Source organism: Elaeis guineensis, chromosome 5 (assembly GCF_000442705.2).
Source record: "Elaeis guineensis isolate ETL-2024a chromosome 5, EG11, whole genome shotgun sequence".
Lineage (NCBI taxonomy): Eukaryota > Viridiplantae > Streptophyta > Magnoliopsida > Arecales > Arecaceae > Elaeis > Elaeis guineensis.
Window position 1 is genome coordinate 69,962,365 of NC_025997.2, and position 9,999 is coordinate 69,972,363.

The window sequence follows — 9,999 nt, forward strand, 5'->3', positions numbered from 1 at the left end:
GTACACCACAATCAAATACCCTAAAGTAGATTATATCATGGATTCCTACCTTTGGTAATTTAGGCTCGATCATTTAACAAGAATAGGACCAACAGAAGATAATTCTCAAAGTCAATAATTATGAATCATTATCAATTTGTCAATCCTATCTTCTTAGTAAAATGATCAAATCACTTTTTCCTTGAAAAGGTGAACAAGCCAATGATGTTTTGAGACCGATACATATTGATGTATTGGATCTATGAACATGTTTGTCATAATTTTAGATTATTTAAAATATTCAAATAATTTCTTAATGAGATAGAAAAATAAATTGGGAAGAGCATTGAAACTCTTTGATCAGACCAAGGAAGAAAATACCTTTTTGATGAATTTTTTGACATATCTAGAAGAGATTAGGAATTCTCTTATTGGAATCAACTTTATTAGATATAGTTCGATCCATGATGGTGTTTGCAAGTTAGTCAGTCTTCTTTTAAGGTTATGCTCTTGAGATTATTTGTCATGTTCTGAACTGGATTTTGAATTAATCAATCGCAATAACTCCATATAAGATATGGACTAGGCATAAGCCGATACTTTCTTACCTTAGGATTTGAGAGTGTTTATTTAATATCAAGCATTTGCAAATAGATTAGCTTGGATCTCGGTCCTATATGTATTATTTTGTAGGATAACCTCAAAGAATCTAGAGGATATAACTTCTACCTTACTAAAAAACAAAAGTTGTTCAGCATTCCTTTTGAAAAAAGGAGTACCTTGATGAAGGAACTGATGTTTTTGATGTAGAACTTATGAAGTTTGACAGATAGAAGAAATGATACAATCTAGTGAACTCATAGAATTGGATTTGATTAGATCAAATCTAGAACCTATTGTAGAAGCATCATTAAGGAGATTCAATAGAGTACCACATCCGTCGGATAGATACTTTAGTTTCTAATTTTGGGATGTGATCCTATTGAACTTAATGAGAACAACAAGTATCTGATCACCTACATGGATGCCATGCAGAGGTCCAACTCTGATTTGTAGCTTGGAGCCATAAAATCTAAAATAAAGTCCATGAAGATCAATAATGTATGGACACTTGTTGATCCACTAGAAAGGGTAAAACCCATAGTGTAAGTGGATCTTCAGTAGGATCAGAGGGTGCAGACAAGAAGATAGAGACCTACAAAACCCATCTGGTTGTCAAAGGATATTGTCAACATTATGATATTAACCATAACGAGATATTTTTCTTCTATGATAATGTTAAATATTTCAAAGTTGGAATATGTATTTTTATAAATGATCAAAATACATGGCTTCGTTATGAATGAAGAAGAATCCTGCAAATACAAATGGGTCAATAGTTCTGTAAATATATTTCTTGTATTGTATGTGAATAAAATTTTCTTAATCGAAACTAATATTTTTTACATTACAGAGAATAAAGGTTTCATTGTTATTATTGCTCTCCATAAAGGACTTGAGAAAGGCACCTCTCATCCTAAGGATGAAGATCTATAGAGATAAATCTAAGAGACTACTTAGGTATCCCAAGTCCAACTACATGAGTGTTTACAACTAGAATTTGTTCTATTATGTACACCATGTACGAGACCGAATATGGTATACTCACTAGGGGTAGTGAGTGGATAGCTGTAAGATCCAGATGAGAATCACTAGAAAAATATCCTTAAGTATTTGAGAAATACTAAAGATCAATAACTCGGGTATAGAAAATCTGACTTAAAACTTGTAGAGTATGACTCCAATTTTTAGTTGAATATAATAATAGCAAAAACATGTTGGAATACATCTTCACCCTATATAATGGAGCAATCTACTGGAAAAGTTTCAAGTAAAAAATTATAGTCAATTCAAATTGTGAGGTTGAATGCATTGTAGCATCTGATGCTTGTAAAGAAGCTATGTGATTATAGAGGTTCAATTGGTAAACTAGGAGTGGCACTCTCCGATGATTGTTCTGCTATATTGTACAGCATCAGAGCCATAGCTCATGCCAAGAAGCCAAAGTCCCATTAGCTTATCAAGCATTTTGCATCGCTACCACTTTATTCAAAAAATCTGTTAAGGTGACGTCAAACTTTAGAAGATCGATGGAAAAAAAAATCTGACCAACCCATTTACTAAAGTCTCGATATGTAGAAGTTCTGAGATAATAAATCAAAGATGGATATATGATACTATCCTAATTGGCTTTAGTCCAAGTGAAAGTTATTGAGAATTGTATCCTAAAGCCAATCATTTGATGATTGTGCTAATTATAGATATATATGAATTGATCAATAATAAAAATTATTTGACCTTTTTCATCATAAAATTATATCTTCTAATGAACTCTTATGTTATGATGATGTCCTTAGGATTATTTTAATCGATAAAAGAGGATTTATCGCGTAGTCTTTAAATTGGTTCGCGACCAAACGATATGCTATTACTAAGATGATAGCGATATCAAGTATAGATCATTGTGTGTCATATGCATTGGTTGTCCTCATAACCAAATAGTATGGAGATACTAGTATGCAAGTGAGATGTAGGAGTATATCTCATTAAACGTGACCAACTACAAAGCACTCCGCTGTCAAGGGTAGCTCACAAAAAGTATAGATATAAGTGTCTCTCCGATCTGAGATCACCATGATGACTTGAAAGCAACTCACTGTACTTTGATATTGGACTAACTGAGTTTTAAATTTAATAATGAAAGATTTTGGGTACAGTCAAGTACTTATCAAGTCAGTTTGTGAGTCAAGATAGGATTGACCCCTCCAAATCAGTAGGAGTAATATATCAATGTATTTCAATTTAGTAAAATCTGGGCCTCGATAATCCATATGATAGATTTAAATGATTAAAATATAATATAGATGATTTATCTAGATTTGACAGTTAAATTCTAGATCTCCTTGAGCATTAGGATCAAAGGAATGAATTATACAGTAACCATATGCCAATAGGTTCTTGAATGTTGCTTCACCATCATTCGACCTATTCGAACATCGGATCATCATTGGTAGATGGTTATATCGATTGATTTAGAAATTTATTTCTATACTATTGACTTAGGTTCAAACTTATGGGGTCATACTCAAAAAAAATTTCTAACTGATCATGTGGCTGATCAACAGTTGAGAATTATTCAAGGGCTTAATCATTAATTCGATTGATGGTTAACCTTATACAAAAGTTGTAATAAATTTATTTATCAAGTGTTAGTAAATTTATAAAAAATTAATTAATAGTTAGAGTACTAATTAACTCAATTTGATTGAAGAGGATTAAATAAAATCTAATTAAATTAGATTCAATTAGATTTGATCCGATTAGGTTATGAGATGACTTAATCGCTAAAGGAGAATTATCCCTGATTCGATCAGAATTTTGATTCAATCAATTCCTAATTTGATTAAAATTTGATTAAAAAATTATGAACCTAATTATATTAGATTTCATCTATTTTATTTGGGCTAAACCAGATGTAATTTGGTTTGGATTCAAATAAGGAAATTAAGAGTCCATATTGGAATGGACTCTTCACCCTTGCACCAACTCACTTTGGATGCCATTCTTCTCCATGCATAAATATTTTTTGCATGAGATTTTTTCATGCCAAAGATTCCTCTCATGCTCCTTTCTCACATTCAAATTTGGATAAGATCTGGTATTATTTGGTATATTCAAATGTGATTTGAAATTGGATACCATATAGTTAATGTTTGACATTATCTATAAGACCTTGCCACTCATGCCTTTTATTTCTCTTATTTTGTGCAACAACATGGGGATTTCTCATTGTGGGAAATCAGATGTGATATGGTGTTACCATGAAAAAATAACAAAGGGGGCATCCCATATTTGTTTTGGTGTCGGATTGTGAAAAGGTGCGACAACTAAAGGAAGAGTCCAAACAATGTTGGACTCTTCACCCTACCCTATTACATCCCAATAAAAAAGAGTTTATTTTTTTCTTTTGTATATGTAAGAGAGTAGAGAAAGGGTTCTACTTGTTGAGGGTCTTGGGGCATGAGTTTTTGGCATGAAAAAGAAGAGGAGAGTCCTCTTCTCTTGGATTAGCACAAAACCTAGTTTCTAGGGTTTTGGTCCTAAGGGTTTGGGAAGAGAAAAAAAAAAAAGAAGATAGTCTCCTCTCCATCTTTCTTCCACCTCTTCATCTCCTCTAGAATTTGATCTTCAACCTCTAAAAAGGTTTTAAAAATTTGAAGAAAAGATCCAGATCAGCCAAGAAGAAGGTCTTCGCGTGAACTAGCATTCTTGAGAAGATCGATCAGATCAGAGCTTTGAGTGGACTTTCAGTAGAGACCGGATGTATGTGCGGCTGCGAGCAACCAACAAAGATATTCTTTACCACATCTCTTAGTAGCAGTGATCGTCGACCCATACTTAGGTATCGAGTTTTAAACTCAGGTAGAAGTATATTTGATCTACTGCTCACATCCATGCATGCATATTTTATCATCTGGATTTTTTCAAATTTTATATGCAACATATCATGTCATAGATCCTAGAGTAGGTTGATTTGATGATTAGATCATATGCTTATTAGATTAATATGATTAATCTAGTTATCTTTCACTTATTTTATTTTAAAAATTTTTAAAATACATGCATGAAATCGCCTATGTTTTTCAACAATAAGAGCATTGAGTCGGGGATCAATATTCCGAGTAGACTGGCACATCCTATGTATGCTCAAAGGAGAGGGTGGCCGATCCTACAAGTCACTTGTGTGAGACACTAATATAAGAATATGGGTGCTGATTAGGTAATGAGTTCATTAAATTGACTTACTAAAAGAGAACTTCTTATGGTAGCCTTACATATATATCAAAAGAAGATTCTCTAAGTGGGAGTTGTGCAATTAGTCTTTTGACGTAAGACCACCGTAAAATCTTATTCACATGACCCATATTTTAGTTCATACTCACTCATGACTAGGTCATGAATGGGATGTTCCAAATATAATGGATTGTGTATGAAGATTGTGAGTTCGATTAATAAAGAATCGATCACTCCTAGTAAGAAGAGTTGTCATCCTAAGCTATCTCATCAAATGATGACTCAAAAAGTCTATGATTGATAGGGTCAAGATGCTGTCGTTAGGACATCATGATTATCAATAAAATTTTGACTTCAATAAAAATTAAAAATATGTAGAAAGTAGTGAGTCGGGTCGAATCCACAAAGAAGGCAGGATTTTAACTTGAAATCTTTGATTTTACAAAAAAAATAAAATTTTTGAGAAAATAATAAGTCAGAAAATAAAAATTAAAAATATAAAAAATAAATCAGGTACTAAGATCTACAAACTAGATCCTAGCATCTAATTATAATAAAAATAAATAACAAAAATTTAAAAAGTATAAAATAAATTAGGTACTAAGATCTACTAATTAGATCCTAGCATCTATTTGCGAAAAATAAAAGACAGGAATTTAAAGTACAAGAAAATAAATTTTACATTAATTAAAATTAAAATTCAAGTGTAAAAAATTTAAAAAAAATAATAAAAAAATAAAAATTGTAACAAAGATCTGAAGTTGATCAGCCAAGCCTCGTCGAAAAGATGGTTGATGACCTCTTCTTCTTCCATCGTACTTTATAGAGCGAACCGACTTCTTTCCTTCCTTTCTTTGGGTCCCTAAAGCTATTTATTTTTTTCTACACTTTCTACTCAATTTTTCTACTCACCAAGCTTATTCTTGGACCTCCTATTTATAGATACATTTTTCATAATTTTTTGATAGGAAAAGGAGTCCTAAAACCCTTATTAATCCTCTTAAGAATATTCTTGGCCGTCGGACCAGCTTCGGACCACCCAGATCTGATCAAAAATCATAGTTTTAATCCTTATCAAAGTCAGATCGAATGTCAGCCATTGGATCTGGGTTCTGATGAAGTTCTGGCCATCAGATCATGCAATTTAAATCCTTAACATAGTCGGGAGCATCCTCAGCTGTCCGATCGCATGATGGATCTCTTCTGGGCCATCGGATCGTGCAAAAACCTCTCCTTATAAACCGACAATGGATGCTGATCGTCAGATCTGGGTCGGGATGAATTTCAACCATTGGATCACATTCAGAATCCTTCTCTCACTGTGAGCCGCGCTTGTGGACCACGTGAAGTTTTTTGTGGACTGCACCCTGGCTCTGTGGATCGACTGATCGATCCACCGTACATCGAAGGCTATTTTTTTTATTTTTTAAGATATTTTAGCTCCATTTTCTCTCTAATTTTTAGCTAAAAAATTAGAAAAAATATGTATTAAATTCTTCAAAAATTTCTCTTCATTTTGGTGCTTAAATTGCTCAATTAAATTAACATCTATTTTTTTATAAATATATCTAATTTTATATTTTTTTAAAATCACTTATTTTTTAAGAAAATTGAATAAATTTATGAAATTAGGATTTTTAAGAAGATGTTAGCACCATAAATTATCAAAAATATCTTTAATAAATATAAAAATATACCATTTATCACACTTTCTAACTTAAACTTTGCTCGTCCTCGAGTAAAGAAAGAATTTAGAATCAAGTACCGTTTAACTTAAAATCTTAAATTTCATCAAATAATTTTCAAAAGGACCACTAATGTTCAGTAGAGTGTAAATAAGGTATGTCATTGGGGTCTTAATACTAGTCAATATGAGAGTTAAACTAAGAACACTAAATCTTTTCTGAATTTTTTCAAATTATCGCTACCTTTATCTCCAAATAATTTACCTTCACATGGACAAGTATATTGTTAATTCCGTCCTTCATTTATTGATTGATTTTTTTTTTTAATGTTATACTGCTATTAAGTATCTTAACCCCTTAAGCTTTCTGTTTGACCCATGTAGCAAGTTTTCAGTCAATGACTCCCAAACCAGATGGCTTTAGGGCACTAGGTATAAAATATCCCTCGAATCTACTTGCTCGAATCAAATAGGCTATGAGTTAAAACTAGCTTTACAACAAAGCTTCTTTGCCCTTCATACCTTTTGACGCGAAACTTAATGCTTGCTGAGGCAAAGAGGCCCGATTGCTCAGCATGAAGTACTTGAATTTTTTTTTTATTTTTAGATATATGAAGAAACATATAGTTACTTTACACAAGCCCATAAGAAGTAAACTCTTCTTTGATACTGGTAGAAAGATTTAGAAATGCTCCAAGAAAACTATTTAAGTTCTAAACTTAACTCTTTATTGAATTTTTTTAATACTTGATCCCTCAATATCTCACAAACTCTCTGATCTGTGCATCAATTTTCTTTTAAAAATGTTTGGTTTAACTTGATTCTTAAGTGTAATCAGATGCTTAAATACTAAATACTAACTTACTTGAGGACTTAAAAAAAAAATTATTCTCTCTCCCAATTTAATCGACATTATCCTCAATGGAGTAGAAGAAATGAATGGTGCATGCAAAAAGAAAGAAAAAGAGAGATATCACCTGATCCAGAAGTCTTTTCAAAATTGATTCTCCTCCTAACTTAGCCAAGATTATTTTTAGATCCCTACAAAAGATACTAAGTAAGACTCGATTAACCTAAAAAAGATACAAAAGAAAGTAAAAGCTAAAAATCAAAATTGAAAAATTGGGTTGCCTCCCAGGAAGCACTAAGTTTACTGTTTTCAGCCAGACCATGCCAATTCTTACTTATCCTGTATCAAATACTTGATTGACAAATTTCAATAGTTTTGGATTGCAAATCTCAAGAAGATGGCCTTTGATAAATTTTAATATTTTATTACCAATCTTTAAAAAATATTTCACATCATCATTTTTAATTGTAGTAAGATAATTTTTAGATCCTTGTTTGTTGAGAATTTCTTCTATTTGTTCTTCTAAAATGCTCATGAATTAAATTTTTAGGTTAGAAGTTGAGTTTGACGCACGAGATGCTGGAAGGATGCCATTTAATTCTAAACATGTATTCTCAAGTGCACCTGAGGATGATTTCAATTTTGGAGGGGATGGTGATTCTAAAGAAGAAGAATCGACTTCTAGGGCTGAAGAAAAAAAAACTTTTGGTGGACATATCTAGGGTAGCTCATCTGCTATCTTCTCAGTATCAATTTTAAGCTCAAGTTCTTCTATCGGATTAGTCTCAATACTAACATGTTCTTTCAAATTTACATTTCGGCTAGCATCAGTACTAGCCTCACTCACCTGGTCTTGGTATGAGTTCTTAAGAATTTTATCTCTTGTAAGCTCAGAGATTACTATATCAATTTCAAATTGAGGATTCTTAAGTGGGACATTGGATTGATGACTTGGTCCAGATAGTTGGTGGATGGGTGGGTCATTTTCAAAATTCGATATTGGTTCGTTTGGCAATTGATCTAGTTCTCTCCTCATGGTAGACTCAGTTAATGATCTATTTGTGCTTCTAACCTAACGAGAGATTGCTGTTGGGTCATGATCATTTGTTGAAGTTGGCTAAATCTATCGTTGGCTATATTGGTCTGTTGAGGAGGTGGGTATAACGGCTGATTGTAATAAGATGACTGAGTAGGCTGACTAGGCTGACCACTATTATAAGTATAGTTTTGATATTGGGGCCTACTCTAAAAGTTTTGCAAAGGAAGAATTTGGGTCTGAGCCTGAGTCTGTTGGGATCTCCAAGAAAAATTAGGATGGTTCCTCCAATTTTGGTTATATGCATTTAAGAATGGGTTATTGACAGGATTAGAGTAACCTTGAGTAGCTTGAACTTATTCTTGGATGAAAGATAAAAACTGTGCAGCCATGGGACATTCGCTCACATGATGGGCCGGGCTAGCACAGATAGAACAAATCTTCTAATAATTAGGTGGTGGTGTGTACTGTGCAGGAGATTGTTGACCTAATGCTAGGAACTGATCAAATTTTTGGGCAAGAAGGTCGACTTTATCTAATCATTGGCCTATTAGGTTCAGATCGGCCTTAGGATTAGAGTCTGTTTGCTTGATCTCAAAAATTTCTGCCCACTTTTGGTAAGGGATTGATCTTTCGTAGGAGGATAATGAAGTATGATTGATTGAATTTTCACTCAAAGTTTCAAATAAAGTGTAGGCTTCATCCTCACTTTTACTCATGAATGCACCCCCATAAGATGCATTTACCATCTGTCTGTATTGGTCACCTAAATCCTCATAAAAAGCTTGAATAATTTGTCACTTAAATAGACCATGGTGTGGGCATTTTCTAAGAAGTTCCTTAAGTCTCTCCCATGATTCATGAATTTGTTCTCCTGGAAGCTGAGCTAATCCAGTGATGGCTCACCTCATGGTGTTGGTTCGACCTATGGGATAGAATTTCTTAAGAAACTCGTGCTGCATTTCAGCCCAAGTTTGGATTGGTCTTTCTATTGTGCCAAGCCAGTTCTTGGCTTTGTCTTTAAGTGAGAAGGGGAATAAGGTCAATCTAAGTGCATCATCAATAAAATTTTGAATTTTCATCATGGAATAAATTTCTAAGAACTCATCCAAATGCTTGTAAGGATCTTCATTAGTATTCTCATAGAAAGATGGGAGCATCTGGATTATGGTCGACTTGATCTCACAGTGGCTTGCAGGGATATCAGGTAAGTGGATACAAGTCGATGGGTTATAGGTGAAAAGAATAAAATATTCCTTCATCTGCCTAGGTGGTTCTCTAGGATCTCTAGCTATCTGATTTTCAGGTTTAATATGAATCAATTGTTCAATCACAGGATTGGGTTCAACTAGGTCAGGATAGAGAGATCTTCTACCTTGCATATACTAGTGCAAACCCTAATGTATGATTCAAGTTTTATTTTTGTTTTTTTTTTTTTTGAAGAGAAAAAGGAGAGAGAAGAAAGAAAGAGCCCTAGACCTAGATATGTAAGGTAGGAAGAATTAGTTGTGGTTTAGTATTAATTATAATCAAGTTAGCAAACAATTAAACCTAGACACCTAAGGGTTTCTTAGACCTAACAGTTCGATGTAGAGTGGCTTAGTTTAAATGCAAATT

The 9,999-nt window shown here is 33.1% G+C and overlaps 1 non-coding gene across 1 annotated transcript; it reads left to right on the plus strand.

The window, feature by feature from the left end:
* Positions 1 to 9,189: 9,189 nt before the first annotated feature.
* On the plus strand, positions 9,190 to 9,298 carry LOC140858313 (small nucleolar RNA R71). Its single transcript, XR_012141879.1, has one exon. It is a non-coding gene; the product is annotated as a small nucleolar RNA R71 (small nucleolar RNA).
* Positions 9,299 to 9,999: the final 701 nt, after the last annotated feature.